This window comes from Mobula hypostoma, chromosome 12, assembly GCF_963921235.1.
Source record: "Mobula hypostoma chromosome 12, sMobHyp1.1, whole genome shotgun sequence".
NCBI lineage: Eukaryota > Metazoa > Chordata > Chondrichthyes > Myliobatiformes > Myliobatidae > Mobula > Mobula hypostoma.
In genome coordinates, this window is record NC_086108.1 from 21,404,996 (window position 1) to 21,423,069 (window position 18,074).

The following is an 18,074-nucleotide window of genomic DNA, read 5'->3' on the forward strand; positions in this document are numbered from 1 at the left end:
GGCTAAACCTCCATTCTTTTTAGCTTTTTGAAGATGAACTCTATTTAATTGAGAAATTTTATTTTTCCATATATAAGATGATATAATAGAATCCAAAGAATCAAAAAATGATTTAGAAATAAAAACACGAAATAAATATAAAAATTTAGGCAAAATATTCATTTTAATGGATTCGATTTGGCCAATCAACGATAGAGAGAGCAGTGACCAATTTGAAAGTGCCTTCTTAACATAATTCAAAAGTGTAAAAAAAATTTCTTTAAAAAGGAATTTGTAATTCCCAGTAATTGTTACGCTCCAATAAGTAAATTGACTTCTTACAATTTTAAAAGTAAGGTTAGTATTAACTAATACCAAATTATTCAAAGGAAAAAGTTCACTCTTATGAAAGTTAAGTTTATATCCAGAAAACTGACTAAAGCAGGAAAGTGAAGAAAGTAGAGAAGGTAAAGAAGACTCCACATTAGAAATGTGGAACAAAAGGTCGTCAACATAAAGCGAAACTTTGTGGGTAATACCCCTCCTTAAAATACCAGTGATATCATTAGATTCCCGGAAAGCAATAGCTAAAGGTGTTAAGACCAAATTAAAAAGCAAAGGACTCAAAGGACAGCCTTGTCTAGTTCCACGATAAAGTTTAAATGGTTTAGAGTACTGAGAGTTAGTAAGAACCTGAGTGGAGGGAGATAAGTAAAGTAATTTAATCCACTGAATAAAATCGGGCCCAAAGTTAGATTTTTCTAAAGTTTTAAATAAATAATTCCATTCAACCCGATCAAAGGCTTTCTCAGCATCTAAGGATATCACACATTCCAAAATCTCTAGAAGGAGAATAAATAACATTCAATAAACGAATATTAAAGTGGGAGTATCGATTTTTGATAAATCCAGTCTGATCATCAGAGATAATAGATGGCAAAATATTTTCAATCCTACAAGCCAAAAGTTTAGGTAAAATTTTAGTATCAACATTAAGTAAGGAAATAGGTCTATAAGAAAAGCATTCAATTAGGTCCTGCAACACACATCAAAGTTGCTGGTGAACGCAGCAGGCCAGGCAGCATCTGTAGGAAGAGGTGCAGTCGATGGTTCAGGCCGAGACCCTTCGTCAGGACTAACTGAAGGAAGAGTGAGTAAGAGATTTGAAAGTTGGAGGGGGAGGGGGAGATCCAAAATGATAGGAGAAGACAGGAGGGGGAGGGATGGAGCCAAGAGCTAGACAGGTGATTGGCAAAAGGGATACGAGAGGATCATGGGACAGGAGGTCCGGGAAGAAAGACAAGGGGGGGGGAGGGGAACCCAGAGGACGGTTAAGGGGTATATTCAGAGGGACAGAGGAAGAAAAAGAGTGAGAGAAAGAATGTGTGTATAAAAATAAGTAACAGATAGGGTACGAGGGGGAGGTGGGGCACCTCTTCCTGGAGATGCTGCCTGGCCTGCTGCGTTCACCAGCAACTTCGATGTGTGTTGCTTGAATTTCCAGCATCTGCAGAATTCCTGTTGTTTGTTCAATTAGGTCCTTACTCTTTTTAAGAATAAGCGAAATAGAGGCTTCATAAAAAGATTGTGGCAACTTACCTGATTTAAAAGAGTCGGCAAGGACTGAATATAAACGAGGTATAAGCAAAGAGGAAAAAGCCTTATAAAACTCTCCAGAAAATCCATCAGGACCCGGAGCCTTCCCTGAGTGCAAAGAGTGAACAACCTCGGCAACTTCCTCATAGGAAATAGGTTGATCCAACAATTTTCGAATATCATTAGAAAGTGTAGAAATGTTTAATCGATCTAAAAAATTATTCATTAGAGCATTATCTTTAGGAGGATCAGAACTATAAAGTTTGGAGTAGAATTCTCTAAAAGCATCATTTATTGTAAATGATCAGATGTTTTATCACCATTAGCTTTACAAATGTCTTTAATTTGACATTTAACTATAAAGGCCTTTAATTGGTTAGCCAACAGTTTACCCGTTTTATCTCCATGAACATAAAACTGACTTTTATCTTTTAAAAGTTGCATTTCAATTGGATAAGTTAAGAGCAGGTGGTATTTAGTTTTAATTTCAACATGTCTTTTATATAAAACAGGATCTGGAGCCAAAGCATATTTTTTGTCTAATTGTTTCAACTGATTGGCTAACTCATTTCTCTCCATATCAGCTTTTTTCTTAACGCTTACGGTAAAAGAAATAATTTGACCTCTAATATAAGCCTTGGGCCAGATCCCCCACCAGACTTAGTCTGGTGAGCAGGGTGTGACGACACCCAGCAGGACTAAAAAAAAACGAGACCTGACAAAGGACAGATGAGCTCCTTGTGAGCCAACGGCCATCTTCCGTGCAAGAGATTAAAGCCTCACCACATATCTAAGAATCGTATGCTATGCAGCTAGTTAGAAGAGGTATGATGAACTTGGGCGCTGCACCGTGTGCCTGGACCTGCCCAAGGCCTCTGCCTAAGGAAGGCCTGAGCTCGAAGAAGCGGCCACAGCTGGAGGCCAACACGGCCTCGGGCTCAAGTTCAGCGGGCGGTGCCAAGGCAGCCAGCGAGAACAAACTGGAGGAGAGGCGTTACTCGGTGCTGTCGCAAGATCGAAGAAGATGGAGTTGCGTTGCCGCCAACCCCAGATTCGAGACAGCACCCACTGACTGACTGATAAGCCTTAAAAGCCATAAAATAAGACTAAACGTCTCTTCTAGTGTATTCTCGTCAAAAAAAAGAATAATTTGTCTCTCCAAAAATTTTAGAAGATCTTTATCTGATAACAAAGTTGGACTAAAACACCAGAATCTGTTTATTTGGGAGATACCCAGAAGATTTAAAGAAAAAAGCACAGGAGCATGATCTGAAACAGTAATTTCTTTATATTCACAGGATTGAACTAATGGAATCAATTGGCTATTAACAAAAAAATAATCAATCCTGGAATATGTATGATGAACATGAGAAAAAAATGAGTAAAAAATGGCAACCATCAACAATATCACATTTCATTAGAAGAGATTGGATAAAGGAAGCAGATCTACTACAAGTCAATCGTTTAGAAGAAGAATGATCTAAAACAGGATCTAAACAGTTGAAGTCTCCTCCTAAAACCAAAGAATATAAACTTAAATCTGGTAAAAGCGGAAAAAAAAAGTTCAAAAAAGCCTTGGATCATCTATATTCAGGACATACAAATTAGCAAAAACATTAATTTATTATCTAATTTCCCTGAGACAATAACAGAATGCCCATTGGTATCAGACACTACATTATGTTGAACAAAAGAAACTGAATTGTCTATAAGAATCGAAACTCCTCTTGCCTTAGCCTGAAAGGAGGAATGGAAAGATAAACCCTTCCAACGGCTGAAAAGACGTAAATTATCACATCTACGAACATGTGTTTCTTGTAAAAATAGAATTGAGACATTCAATTTCTTAATATAATTAAGTATCTTATTACGTTTCACAGGATGGCTTAATCCTTTCACATTAAAACTTAGTAAATTAAAAATATGGTCCATTTTAAATATTGCTTAAAGGAGATGTTGGAATAAAAACTGCTGGAATATATATTAAATCCAAACAATGAGCTTTAAGAAAAAGTTACCAAGCAACAAATGAAGCTAAGAGAGCCAAACAGCTGATAGAAAAAAAGAAAACCACCCCCCACCACCAGCCCAAAGAGAGAAGATCGACCAAAGGGCAGTTGACAGCTAATCCTACCATCCCTCCCAAGAAAATCTATTGGCTGAGCTCCAAAAATAAATTTTCAAGGCAAAACTGTGTTCCAACAAGACACAACAAAAAAACAGAGCAAAATTAAACATATTAAAAAAAACCTCATTAAAATTATAGTATAAAAATATTAGAAAGAAATATGAAAGTTCAAAACGTATTAACTTAGAAAGTATTAACTCAAAGAAAACTTACTAGTATTAAATCCTTAATTTTCTAAACAAGGAAATAAAAGTACAAAAAAATTAGATACGAAGGTATACCAAAAGTAAAAACAAAACTGCTCATAAAAGAAAGTAATGAACGGTTAGACTGCTAATTCTAAAAATAGGATCCATCAGGCAGACGCAACATAAATTTGTGTAAAGAATTATTGAACAGTTAAGCTTCTGAAATTGATTCGGCACTCAAGAAATCCTGCACCTCTTCGGTCAAATGAAACCATCTCTGAGAGTAATTTTTCAAAATGATTCTAAGACGAGCGTGGTAACGAAGAGAGGGTTTAAGACCTTTATTATACAGCTCAGACATGACTTTTTTAAACTTGAAGCATTCATTCAACACCTCGGGTGAAAAATCTTCCACAATTCTGAACTTCTGGTCTTCATAATCCATCATACCTTTCCTACGAGATTCACGAATTAAAAGTTCCTTTGTTTGAAAGTCGCGAAGACAAATTATCACTGAGGGGATCGTCCTCCAGGAGGAGGTCTTGTTACAGGCAATCTGTGAGCTCGGTCTATTTTAGGTGGAGATTTGATAATATTCTGAAATAAATTAGCCAAAAGGTTTGCAAAAAATTCCGAAGGCTGATTGCCTTCCAATGACTCTTTAAAACCCAGAATAAGTAGATTATTTCTTCTGTTTCTATTTTCTAAGTCAATAATCTTCTGTTTTAATGTTTCATTAACCTTTAACTGTTTATCACAGGTCTGTTCCGGGCCGTCAACCATCGCGTCGAATGTTGTCAAAATGTCTTTGTTCTCTTTTATCCATTTATCGTGTTCACTTAAAGTTTTTGAATAGAATCCAATTTTCCATCCATCCGTTTAAATTCAGCACTGAGCTGCTGTAACTCCTCCGAAACTTCATTTTTATGCTTCCGAAGTGTCACCATAATAGATCCCAAAGTTACCAGAGGGTCCTCTTCTTTTTTAGTAGCTTTAGCACGACTCATCATAAAGCAATATTGCATTTAAAAGTAAGTTTTCAAAACAAGTTGGAAGCAGTAAATTAAAAAGACTAGGAGCACCTATAAAAGTGCTGCTACTCCCTCAACAGCCAGTCGGGTCTGTGTCTTTTTTATAGGACGGGGCACCTCTACAACCCACACCTCTAATCTCATCTCAAAGATTGGAACACCTGACTTCAATTAGCTTTTGTGGAAAGCATTACTCCAGGGGTTCATATACTTTTTTGAACCTAAACTGTGATTGTTTAAGTGGTATACACAGTATTGATGAGAAGTAGTACAATTGTTTGTGTTTCATTAGTCTCAGCAGACTGCGTTTGTCTATTATCATGACTTAGATGATCAGACCACATTCTATGAGTAATTAATGCAGAAAACCAGGTAATTGCAAAGGGTTCACAAACTTTTTCTTGATTGTATGTAAAGTGATGCTAGATACTGGAGTGTGTGTAATAAGGTGACACTGACAAGAAATGATAGTGGTGGTAAAGAGGGTCACTGGGTGGAGGTGTTGATCAGCCTTACTGCTCTGGTAAAGTAACTGTTTCAGAGACTGGTGGTCCTGGTGTGGATGCTATGTAGCCTCCTCCCTGATGGGAGCAGGACCAGCCCGTCCAAGAGTAAGATGAGTGGGATCCTTCATGATATTACTGGCCTTTTTCGAGCACCTTTCTGTATATATGTCCTTGATGGCGGGTAGGCTGGTGACGGTGAGGCGTTGAGCAGTTTTGACTACCCATTGCAGAGTCCTCCTGTCAGCCGCAGTGCAGTTTCTGTACCATGCAGTGATAGAGCAGGTTAGGATGCTCACTGTTGTGCATCTGCAGAAAGTCGTGAGTATTAATGTGCATAGTCCAGCTCTCTTCAGCCTCCCTGGAAAGTAAAGGTATTGGTGTGCTTTCTTGATCGTATAGGATGTGTTCTGGGTTCCATGAGAGGCTGTGTGAGATGTGCACTCCCAGGAGTTTGAAACTGCTCGCAGCTTCAAGTGATAGTCCCTCATGGGCAAATTAGAGAATGCCGTTCAGTATTAAGGAGCATCTTTAGTGTTTGTTAAAAAAGCTTCCCAATTACTCAAAAATAATCAACTCTGCCTCTGACACGAGCAGTTAAAGAGCTTTGTTATAATACCTTGCAATGTTCAAATGTACTTTTAAATCATTCAAGTAGCAAGAATCTTGCAAAACACGCATTCAAAATCAAACACATATTCAACACAGAAAAGCCCCTTGGGAGCTGCTTTTTTTAAATCAATTTCAAAGTAATTCTATTAACTTGCTGCCTTACAGCATTACTTGAAAGTGTGCAACTGGACATCAGCTTAGTTTTTTTTAGCGTGTCGCACCAGATAGTCAGCCATTCTTGTCTAGTGCATGGTATCAGGAGTGGTCTCCTTTCGGATTAACCAGGTCATGATATGAACGTTCCTGACTTGACCCTTTTTTTTTTTAGGAGGCCGAGTGGCTAGCTCGACGCTCAATCCAGCACAGATGGAAAGTGTGCTCAGGGGGTGGCCCAACTTGGATTCAAACTTGGGAGTCTTCGCTCCGGAGTTTGGTGCCGATGCCATTGCGCCACCAGCCGGCTTAGTACATGGAACAGATACAACTAAACACAATCTATCTGAATTTAAATCTTTTCCCTGGACACCCACAATTCCAATAGCCTTGAGGTTCTTTCTGTGAAACCCATCTTGTTGAATTGAATAACAAAATTAAGTGTTCGACAAGATTTCTACAGGGACAACTATGGTGAAATACTACACTCCTCAGTCCCAGGTTTGAACTTTAATTACCTGTTTCATAATTAAGTTAAGTTGCTCACTGTATTTTATCTTCATCATGACATGAACACATCTACATAGTCTGTTGTAAAACGAAGCTTCCACACTGAGTTCAATATCAAGTTTTTAACAAAATACAGATGTAAAAGCCATAGTTTTACATAGCCATAGGGGGAAGCCTTTTAGGACTGAGATTAGTAAAAATTTCTTCACACAGAGAGTGGTGAATCTGTGGAATTCTCTGCCACAGGAAACAGTTGAGGCCAGTTCATTGGCTATATTTGAGAGGGAGTTAGATATGGCCCTTGTGGCTAAAGGGATCAGGGGGTATGGAGGGAAGGCTGGTGCAGGGTTCTGAGTTGGATGATCAGCCATGATCATAATAAATGGCGGTGCAGGCTCGAAGGGCCAAATGGCCTACTCCTGCACCTATTTTCTATGTTTTCTATGTTTCTATGTTTCTCATTCCCAACCGCATATTATAAATATTAAATATAGATCCATTATAAAAAGGTTTCAGATTAAAAATTACATCTAGTAGATTCTTATCAGGACTTTTAGGAAATGTACTTACTTGAGGCCGTAAAAAATCCTCAATAAGCCAAAATATTTTCGGAATTGTATCCAAATCCTCATAGTGTGTTTAACTACCAGATTATGAGTTAACTTACTCAAAGATAAAGGAAGTGAGGATCCAAGAAGAGAAATAATAGAGAATTTATTAACAGAATTAGCTTCTAAAAAAACCCATATTGGGCAATCCTCAAGATTAATATAATATCACCAAAATGTAAGATTTCTTATATTAACTGCCCAGTAATAAAATGTAAAGTTTGGTAAGTCTAATCCTCCATTCTTTTTATCTTTCTGAAGATGAATTTTATTTAATCTAGAACGCTTATTCTTCAATATATAAGAAGATATAATAGAGTCAAGAGAATCAAAGAAGGATTTAGGAATGAAAACCGGCAACGCCTGAAAAAGATATATAAATTTAGGTAATATATTCATTTTGATAGAGTTAATTCGACCAATTAACAATAACGAAAGAGGTGACCAATTTAATAGTATTCTTTTCACGTGATTCAATAGAGTAAGAAAATTTTCTTTAAATAGACACTTATAATTTTTAGTGATTGTTACACCCAAATAGGTAAATTGGTTTCTTACAATATTAAAAGGAAGTTTAGAATTTGTTGGTATCAAATTGTTCAAAGGGAAAAATTCACTTTTATGTAGGTTTAATTTATAACCTGAAAACTGGCTAAAACAGGAGAGTAAAGAAAGCACATGGGGTAATGAAGTCTCAACACTAGAAATAAATAGCAGCAAATCATCTGCATACAACGAGAGTTTATGAATAGTGTGTCTCCTTAAAATACCGGTGATATCATTAGATTCTGGAAAATCAATGGTTAAAGGTTCTAAGGCCATATCAAAAAACAAAGGGCTCAACGGACAACCTTGTCTAGTGCCACGTTGAAGCTTAAATGGTTTGGAGTTATGAAAATTAGTGATAACCCTAGCAGAAGGGGTGAAATAAAGTAATTTAATCCATTGAATGAAAACAGGTCCAAAATTAAATTTTTCCGAAGTTTTAAATGAGTAATTCCATTCAAATCTGTCGAAAGCTTTCTCAGCATCTAGGGATACCACACATTCCGATACCATGTTAGAAGGAGAATAAATTACATTTAATGACCGGCACATATTAAAGTGTGAATATCGATTTTTGATAAATCTGGTTTGGTTATCAGAAATGACAGATGGTAAAATATTTTCAATCCTATGGGCCAAAACTTTAGATAAAATCTTAACATCAACATTAAATAAAGAAATTGGTCTATAAGGAGAGCATTCAGTTGGATCCTTATTCTTTTTAAGAATGAGCAAGATGGAAGCCTCATAAAAAGATTGAGGGAGTCTGCCCAATTTAAATATCTTTTATAAACCTAACGATTCCACAGCTATCTTGACTATATTTCTTCCCACCATGTCTCCTGTAAAAATGCAGTTCCTTTTTCTCAGTTCTTTTGTCTCCAATGCATCTGTTCCCAGGATGAGGCTTTCCTTTCCAGAACACCAGCGGTGCCCTCTTCCTTCAAAGAATGGGTTTCCCTTCCTCCACCGTTGAAACTGCCCTCACCTACATCACTTCCATTTCCTGGATATCCACGCTCACCTCTTCTTCCTGCTGTCTTAACAGGGATAGAGTTCCTCTTGTCCTAACCTACCACCCAATCAGACTCTGTATCCAACACATCATTGTCCGCAATGTCTGCCATTTTCAATGGGATCCTACCACCACGAACATCTTTACTCTCCACCCCTCCTCACTCTCTACTTCCCACAGGGATTGCTCCCTCTGTAATTCTCTCATCCAGTTGTCCCTCCCCACTACTCTCCTTCCTGGCACTTACCCCTGCTAGCAGGAGAAATTCTACACCTGCGCATTCACCTCCTCCCCCACCTCCATTCAAGGCCTCAAACAGTCCTTCCAGTTTAGTCAACACTTTACTTGCAAATCTGTTGGGGTGATCAGTTGTATCCTGTGTTCCCAATGCATCCTCCTCTAAGACCTGACATAGATTGGGGGTCCACCATTTTAATTCCTATCCTTATTCACATTCCAACATGTCAGTCCATGGCCTCCTCACCGCCACGATGAAGTCATTCTCATGGTGGAGAAGCAACACCTCATATTATGTCTGGGTAGCCTCCAACCTGATGGCAGGAACATTGGTAATATTTTTTCTCTTTTTTCCCCCTCCCCCTTCCCTCTTCTTCTGATACCACTCTGGCCCTCTTATTTGTCTCTTTGCCTGCCTATTTTCTCCCCCTTTCTGCCACGGTCCACTCTCTTCTCCTATCAGATTCCTTTTTCTCCAGTCCTTTACCTTTTCCACCCACCTGGCTTCACTGATCACCTTCTAGCTTGTCCTCCTTCCCCTCGCTCAGCATTTTTCATTCTGGTGGTTTCCTCCTTCCTTCCCAGTCCTGATGAAGGGTCCCAGCCTGAAACAATGACTGTTCATCGATGCTGTCTGGCCTACCGAGTTCCTCCAGCATTTTGTGTCCATTATGTTTGTTTAATAGGATGAAAGGTTTTAGACAAATGTGGATCAAATTGCTATGATCTTATAGGAAGATTTTTTTTGTGCTTTGTTGGGTAGAGTGTTCCAAGATTTCAACCTAGGTACGAGAAAAGAAAATAGATTTAAAATCTGAATGTCTGTGGTTTAGAGAAGAATTTGTTGGCAATGGTGTTCCCTTGCAGTCGCTGCTACCTTGCTCTGAAGCAGTGCCAGTTTAGGAAATGCTTTTGTCGTAGCGGAGGTGGCTATACACTGCCCACTGTATAGACAGTGTAATGTGTTCCATTATCTGAATCCTTAGGATGGCGACTGGAGTGCCAATAATGTGAATTGATTTATAGAAACATAGAAAATAGGTGCAGGAGTAGGCCATTCGGCCCTTCGAGCCTGCACCACCTTTCAGCATGATCATGGCTGATCATCCAACTCAGAACCCTGTACCAGCCTTCCCTCCATACCCCCTGATCCCTTTAGCCACAAGGGCCATATCTAACTCCCTCTTAAATATAGCCAATGAACTGGCCTCAACTGTTTCCTGTGGCAGAGAATTCCACAGATTCACCACTCTCTGTGTGAAGAAGTTTTTCCTAATCTCGGTCCTAAAGGGCTTCCCCTTTATCCTCAAACTGTGACCCCTCGTTCTGGACTTCCCCAACATCGGGAACAATCTTCCTGCATCTAGCCTGTCCAATCCCTTTAGGATTTTATACGTTTCAATCAGATCCCCCCGCAATCTTCTAAATTCCAACGAGTACAAGCCTAGTTCATCCAGTCTTTCTTCATATGAAAGTCCTGCCATCCCAGGAATCAATCTAGTGAACCTTCTTTGTACTCCCTCTGTGGCAAGGATATCTTTCCTCAGATTAGGGGACCAAAACTGCACACAATACTCCAGGTGTGGTCTCACCAAGGCCTTGTACAACTGCAGTAGTACCTCCCTGCTCCTGTACTCGAATCCTCTCGCTATAAATGCCAGCATACCATTCGCCTTTTTCACCGCCTGCTGTACCTGCATGCCCACTTTCAATGACTGGCGTATAATGACACCCAGGTCTCGTTGCACCTCCCCTTTTCCTAATCGGCCACCATTCAGATAATAATCTGTTTTCCTATTTTTGCCACCAAAGTGGATAACTTCACATTTATCCACATTAAATTGCATCTGCCACGAATTCGCCCACTCACCCAACCTATCCAAGTCACCCTGCATCCTCCTCACAGCTAACACTGCCGCCCAGCTTCGTGTCATCCGCAAACGTGGAGATGCTGCATTTAATTCCCTCATCCAAGTCATTAATACATATTGTAAACAACTGGGGTCCCAGCACTGAGCCTTGCGGTACCCCACTAGTCACTGCCTGCCATTCTGAAAAGGTCCCGTTTATTCCCACTCTTTGCATCCTGTCTGCCAACCAATTCTCTATCCACATCAATACCTTACCCCCAATACCATGTGCTTTAAGTTTGCACACTAATCTCCTGTGTGGGACCTTGTCAAAAGCCTTTTGAAAATCCAAATATACCACATCCACTGGTTCTCCTCTATCCACTCCACTAGTTACATCCTCAAAAAATTCTATGAGATTCGTGAGACATGATTTTCCTTTCACAAATCCATGCTGACTTTGTCCAATGATTTCACCGCTTTCCAAATGTGCTGTTGTTGACTCCAGCAGTTTCCCCACCACCGACGTTAGGCTAACCGGTCTATAATTCCCCGGTTTCTCTCTCCCTCCTTTTTTAAAATGTGGGGTTACATTAGCCACCCTCCAATCCTCAGGAACTAGTCCAGAATCTAACGAGTTTTGAAAGATTATCACTAATGCATCCACTATTTCTTGGGCTACTTCCTTAAGCACTCTAGGATGCAGACCATCTGGCCCTGGGGATTTATCTGCCTTCAATCTCTTCAATTTACCTAACACCACTTCCCTACTAACATGTATTTCGCTCAGTTCCTCCATCTCACTGGACCCTCTGTCCCCTACTATTTCTGGAAGATTATTTATGTCCTCCTTAGTGAAGACAGAATCAAAGTAATTATTCAGTTGGTCTGCCATGTCCTTGCTCCCCATAATCAATTCACCTGTTTCTGTCTGCAGGGGACCTACATTTGTCTTTACCAGTCTTTTCCTTTTTACATATCTATAAAAGCTTTTACAGTCAGTTTTTATGTTCCCTGCCAGTTTTCTCTCATAATCTTTTTTCCCCTTCCTAATTAAGCCCTTTGTCCTCCTCTGCTGAACTCTGAATTTCTCCCAGTCCTCAGGTGAGCCACTTTTTCTGGCTAATTTGTATGCTTCTTCTTTGGAATTGATACTATCCCTAATTTCTCTTGTCAGCCACGGGTGCACTACCTTCCTTGATTTATTCTTTTGCCAAACTGGGATGAACAATTGTTGTAGTTCATCCATGCAATCTTTAAATGCTTGCCATTGCATATCCACCGTCAATCCTTTAAGTGTCATTTGCCAGTCTATCTTAGCTAATTCACGTCTCATACCTTCAAAGTTACCCCTCTTTAAGTTCAGAACCTTTGTTTCTGAATTAACTATGTCACTCTCCATCTTAATGAAGAATTCCACCATATTATGGTCACTCTTACCCAAGGGGCCTCTCACGACAAGATTGCTAATTAACCCTTCCTCATTGCTCAAAACCCAGTCCAGAATAGCCTGCTCTCTAGTTGGTTCCTTGACATGTTGGTTCAAAAAACCATCCCGCATACATTCCAAGAAATCCTCTTCCTCAGCACCTTTACCAATTTGGTTCACCCAATCTACATGTAGATTGAAGTCACCCATTATAACTGCTGTTCCTTTATTGCACACATTTCTAATTTCCTGCTTAATACCATCTCCGACCTCACTACTACTGTTAAGTCGCCTGTACACAACCCCCACCAGCGTTTTCCGCCCCTTAAGTGTTATGCAGCTCTACCCAAATCGATTCCACATCTTCCCGGCCTATGTCCTTCCTTTCTATTGCGTTAATCTCATCTTTAACCAGCAACGCCACCCCACCTCCTTTTCTTTCATCTCTATCCTTCCTGAATATTGAATATCCCTGAACGTTGAGCTCCCATCCTTGGTCACCCTGGAGCCATGTCTCTGTGATCCCAACTATATCATAATCATTAATAACAATCTGCACTTTCAATTCATCCACCTTGTTACGAATGCTCCTTGCATTGACACATAAAGTGTTCCTTTAGATAAAATTAAAAATCTTTGGGAAGAATATTTACAGACTTAAATTTCTGAGGAAACTTGGAATCAAATTTTCCAATTGGTCAACACTTCATCGTTATGTGCCCATCACTCTCTTCTTCAATTTAAAGTGGTCCATAGGGCCCATGTGACTAAGGATAAGTTGTCTCGTTTTTATTTAGATATATCTCCGTATTGTGATAAATGTAATAATGGAGAAGCTTCACTCATTCATATGTTTTGGACGTGTCCGAGTCTTGGAAAATATTGGAAAGAAGTATTTCAAACCTTTTCGATACTTTTTAAAGTAAATTTCAAGCCTAATCCTTTGACTGCTTTATTTGGTATTGTTGGAGGAAAGGATATTATTTTGGAGTCATCTGATTTGTATATTTTGGCTTTTATGTCTCTTGTGGCCAGAAGGATGCTTTTGCTTAAATGGAAAGATGTGGCCCCTCCTATTCATGCCCAATGGTTGTGTGATGTGATGTGATGTTTAAATTTAGAGAAGATTCAATGTACAATCTTTGAATCTAATCAAGACTTTCAAATATTGTGGGGACCTTTTCTGAATTATTTTCAAAACCTTTGATTTGCTGTTAAAGCACAGATGATGACTAACAATCTTTTTTCTTTTTTTCTACTAATCAGCTTCGGTCGTGGTAGTGGGTTATATATTTTTTATATAATAAAATTATTATTTTTCAATGTTACAAACTAATTGACTTGTACGAATATAGGGTAAGGAGTCTTTATATGGATTTAGCTTAATGTATTGACACATAGTTTTTTCCTGTACTCTGAATTCTTATATATAAATTAATAAAAATATTGGAAAGAGGTTTATAAAAGATATTGATCGACAATTTGTCTCCAGTGATGGAAGGAGAGAGATCGAGAAACGGGACAGAGAATTTAAAGGCAAGGTGGAAACTGGAAGCAAAGTTGATGAAACTGATGAGCTCAGTACGAGTGCATGAAGCAGCATGAAGGCAATTGTCAATGTGGTGCAGAAAGAGTTGGAGCTCATTACCAGGGAAGGTTTGGAACATGGACTATTCTATGTAGCCAACGAAAAGGCCAGCATAAGTGGGGCCCATGGCTACAGAATAGCCATAGAAACAAATAATACAGGTTTCCCTCGCTATCCGAAGGTGGAGCATTCCTACGAAACTGTTCGTAAGCTGGAATGTCGTAAAGTGAATAAGCAATTACCATTTATTAATATGGGAAAAATTTCTGAGTGTTTCCAGACCCAAAAAATAACCTACAAAATCATGCCAAATAACACATAAAACCTAAAATAACAGTAACATATAGTAAAAGCGGGAATGATATAATAAATACACAGCCTATATAAAGTAGAAATACTTTTCTGCAGCACTGTCTAGCGCAGCGAAAATCTCACGGCAGTACTCCTGGCAGAAACACTCTCTCCAGTAACCTTTAAGCTATGAAGCTGCCAAATCATACCAAATAACACATAAAAATACACAGCCTATATAAAGTAGAAATAATGTATGTACAGTGTAGTTTCACTTACCAGAATCGGGAAGACTCCAATAAATTGCAGTTTCGTCACAGTTAAACACTTGCTTATACGAATAACCACTCTCTGTAATTATTTTCTTCAGTTCTGCTGGGAACTTTTCGGTAGCTTCAGTATCAGCCAAAGCACTCTCTCCGGTAAATGTTAAACTGTGAAGCTGCCCTCGCCTCAGAAACTGATCAAACCACCCATGACTACCTTTAAATTCCACCTTCACAACACTTTCATCACCAACGTACAGTGCTTTCTGTTTCAGCTTATTAAAAAAACTGACTAGTTTCTCCTTAAGTATAAGAAAACCTAATGGAACACCACGCTTTGGACACCCATCAATCCACTCAAGCAATAGACTTTCCATTTTATCTATTATTGGATGCCGACTAAGAGAGACCACTTAGCTACGAGCAGAACCAACAGTAACATCGGCGGCTTTCAAAATTCTTTCTCTCTACGTATAAACAGTGCAAATGGTGGACGCAGGCAAGTTCAACGTGCGGACAATGTCCTTACTTCATTCACCACAATCGAAACTCTTAATTATGTCTAGTTTTACGCTAAGTGTAACACCCTTACGAGCTCTTTTAGCCTTTTCCGATACCTCAGAACTCATCTTGCTAACGGATGCACAAAATAAATTCGAGATAAAGCACGTGTTTAAGCAATGGCGGCTAGAATGCAGTTCCGGGGGAGGAGCCTGGCTGTTCGGGCGTGCGCTGCCTTTTTTTGTAACAGTGAAAACACCTTCTGTTAGCAAAAACAGGTAACTAATGTAGGTCTTTCAGCGAGGTGTCGTAAAGCGAACATTCAGAAAACCGGAGCCACCTGTACATTGCTTCAATTCTTCTCTACCGGAATCTGACTGTATCAGAATAAAATAATAAAAAGTAAAATACACTAAAAAAAGAAACATACCTCAGCAGGCCAGACAAACATGAGAAAGAAAAAAAATTGTGGAACTGACCTGATAGATTAACTTTGTTTCTCTTTCCAATTTGCTGCCTTATCTGCATTTTCATTTTTTAATTCCAGATTTCCAGCATCAGTCATTTTTCATTTTAGACAATAGGCAATAGGTGCAGAAGTAGACCATTCGGCCCTTCGAGTCTGCACCGCCATTCTGAGATCATGGCTGATCATCTACTATCAATACCTGGTTCCTACCTTGTCCCCATAACCCTTGATTCCCCTATCCATAAGATACCTATCTAGCTCTTTCTTGAAAGCATCCAGAGAATTGGCCTCCACTGTCTTCTGAGGCAGAGCGTTCCACACCTCCACAACTCTCTGGGAGAAGAAGTTCCTCCTCAACTCTGTCCTAAATGACCTACCCCTTATTCTTAAACCATGCCCCCTGGTACTGGACTCTCCCAGCATCTGGATCATATTTCCTGCCTCTATCTTGTCCAATCCCTTAATAATCTTATATGTCTCAATCAGATCCCCCCTCAATCTCCTTAATTCCAGCGTGTACAAGCCCAGTCTCTCCAACCTCTCTGCGTAAGACAGTCCGGACATCCCAGGAATTAACCTAGTGAACCTACGCTGCACCTCCTCCACAGCCAGGATGTCCTTCCTTAACCCTGGAGACCAAAACTGCACACAATACTCCAGCTGTGGTCTCACCAGGGCCCTGTACAAATGCAAAAGGATTTCCTTGCTCTTGTACTCAATTCCCTTTGTAATAAAGGCCAACATTCCATTAGCCTTCTTCACTGCCTGCTGCACTTGCTCATTCACCTTCAGAGACTGATGAACAAGTACTCCTAGATCTCTTTGTATTTCACCCTTACCTAACTCCACACCGTTCAGATAATAATCTGCCTTCCTGTTCTTGCTCCCAAAGTGAATAACCTCACACTTATTCACATTAAACGCCATCTGCCAAGTTTCTGCCCACTCACCCAGCCTATCCAAGTCACCTTGAATTCTCCTAACATCTTCATCACGTCACACTGCCACCCAGCTTAGTATCATCAGCAAACTTGCTGATGTTATTCACAATGCCTTCCTCTGAATCATTGACGTAAATTGTAAACAGCTGTGATCCCAATACCGAGCTCCGTGGCACCCCACTAGTCACCACCTGCCATTCCGAGAAACACCCATTCACTGCCACCCTTTGCTTTCTATCTGCCAACCAGTTTTCTATCCATGTCAATATCCTCCCCTCAATGCCATGAGCTCTGATTTTGCCCACCAATCTCCTATGTGGTACCTTATCAAATGCCTTCTGAAAGTCAAGGTACACCACATCCACTGGATCTCCCGCGTCTATCTTCCTGGTTACATCCTCGAAAAACTCCAACAGATTAGTCAAGCATGATTTGCCCTTGGTAAATCCATGCTGTCTCGGCCCAATCCTACCACTGCTATCAAGATATGCCGCTATTTCATCTTTAGTAATGGACTCTAGCATCTTCCCCACTACTGATGTTAGGCTAACAGGGTGATAGTTCTGTTTTCTCCCTCCCTCCTTTCTTAAAAAGTGGGATAACATTAGCCATTCGCCAATCCTCAGGAACTGATCCTGAATCTAAGGAACATTGGAAAATGATCACCAATGCACCTGCAATTTCCAGAGCCACCTCCTTTAGTACCCTAGGATGCAGACCATCTGGACCTGGGGATTTGTTAGCCTTCAGTGCCATCAGTCTACTCATCAATGTTTCCTTCCTAATGTCAATCTGTTTCAGTTCCTCTGTTACCCTATGTCCTTGGCCCATCCATACATCTGGGAGATTGCTTGTGTCTTCCCTAGTGAAGACAGATCCAAAGTACTTATTAAATTCATCTGCCATTTCTCTGTTTCCCCTAACAATTTCTCCCAATTCATTCTTCAAGGGCCCAACATTGTTCTTAACTATCTTCCTTCTCTTCACATACCTAAAAAAACTTTTGCTATCCTCCTTTATATTCCTAGCTAGCTTGTGTTCATACCTCATTTTTTCTCCCCGTATTGCCTTTTTAGTTAAATTCCGTTGCTCCTTAAAAATTTCCCAATCATCCATCTTCCCACTCACCTTAGCTCTGTTATACTTCTTCTTTAATGCTATGCTATCTCTGACTTCCTTTGTCAACCACTGTGGCCACTTCCCCCCTTTGAATCCTTCCTTCTCCGGGGGATGAACTGATTTTGCACCTTGTGCATTATTCCCAAGAATACCTGCCATTGCTGTTCCACTGTCTTTTCTGCTAGGATATCTGACCAGTCAACTTTGGACAGCTCCTCCCTCGTGGCTCCATAGTCTCCTTTGTTCAACTGCAATACTGACACTTCTGATCTGCCCTTATCCCTCTCAACTTGCAGATAAAAACTTATCATATTATGGTCACTACCTCCTAATGGCTCCTTTATTTCAAGATCACTTATCAAATCCTGTTCATTGCACAACACTAAATCCAGAATAGCCTTATCCCTGGTCAGCTCTCATACAAGCTGCTCCAAAAATGCATCCCGTAGGCACTCTACAAACTCCCTATCCTGGAGTCCGGTACCAACCTGATTTTCCCAGTTCACCTGCATTC

General features: G+C 39.9%; 1 protein-coding gene across 1 annotated transcript in view; it reads right to left on the reverse strand.

The window, feature by feature from the left end:
- Nucleotides 1-18,074, reverse strand: part of atf6 (activating transcription factor 6) — a 423,807-nt gene that overhangs the window by 90,980 nt on the left and 314,753 nt on the right. The window lies entirely within an intron of this gene.